The sequence below is a fragment of the Neopelma chrysocephalum genome, unplaced genomic scaffold (assembly GCF_003984885.1).
Source record: "Neopelma chrysocephalum unplaced genomic scaffold, ASM398488v2 Primary Assembly neopelma1_80076, whole genome shotgun sequence".
Classification (NCBI taxonomy): Eukaryota; Metazoa; Chordata; class Aves; order Passeriformes; family Pipridae; genus Neopelma; species Neopelma chrysocephalum.
The window spans coordinates 248-911 of NW_020911520.1; the positions used below are offsets into that span (position 1 = coordinate 248).

The window sequence follows — 664 nt, forward strand, 5'->3', positions numbered from 1 at the left end:
CTCCCCCAACTTCTCGATCTTTGGGCCCCCTCCTCCTGCCCCCCCTCCCCTCCCTGCAGGCTCTGAATTCCCCTGGCTCTCCCTGTCTCCATCCCCACCCTGGGCCCTGCAGGAACAGGGATCCCGGGGGAAACTGGATGGAGTGGGGTTGGGGGGAGCAGAAGGGATTTTCCCCCTCAGACTGGGCCAACCATGGGCTGGGGGGGCTGGGGACACCCGTGTCCCTCCCCCAGCCCCACAGGGGCCAATCCTGCTTAAACCTTTGCTGTGCTTCCCCAGCCGATCGCAGGACAAGGAGGAGGTGGATGTGTTGGGGTAAGTCCTGGAGTTGGGATGCCCCCAATATGGGAAATGGGGGGAAATGTAGTCCCCACATCCCTTCTGGGCCTGGGAACACCCCAATGACCAGTGACACCTCACGTTCTCTCTCCAGGGAGGCATGGATGTCCATCGAGTGAAGAGGTCTGAGGTGGGTACCCCGAGTTCTGCTGGGCCCAGACCCTCCCCTCTCATAGCCACGACCCTCCCCAGCATCCCAGTGTGTCCCAGTCCACCCCAGTGTGTCCCAGTCCACCCCAGTGTGTCTCTAACCCTGCCTTTGTCCGCAGCCCCCCGTGGCTGACCAGGTGGAGCAGCTGCGCCAGTGACGCTCGGCTGCCTCTCT

At 63.4% G+C, this 664-nt stretch overlaps 1 long non-coding RNA gene across 1 annotated transcript; it reads left to right on the plus strand.

Moving 5' to 3' along the window:
• Positions 1 to 266: 266 nt before the first annotated feature.
• LOC113979425 lies at positions 267 to 664 on the plus strand. The gene is made up of 3 exons (XR_003537863.1): positions 267 to 315; positions 434 to 469; positions 609 to 664. It is a non-coding gene; the product is annotated as an uncharacterized LOC113979425 (long non-coding RNA).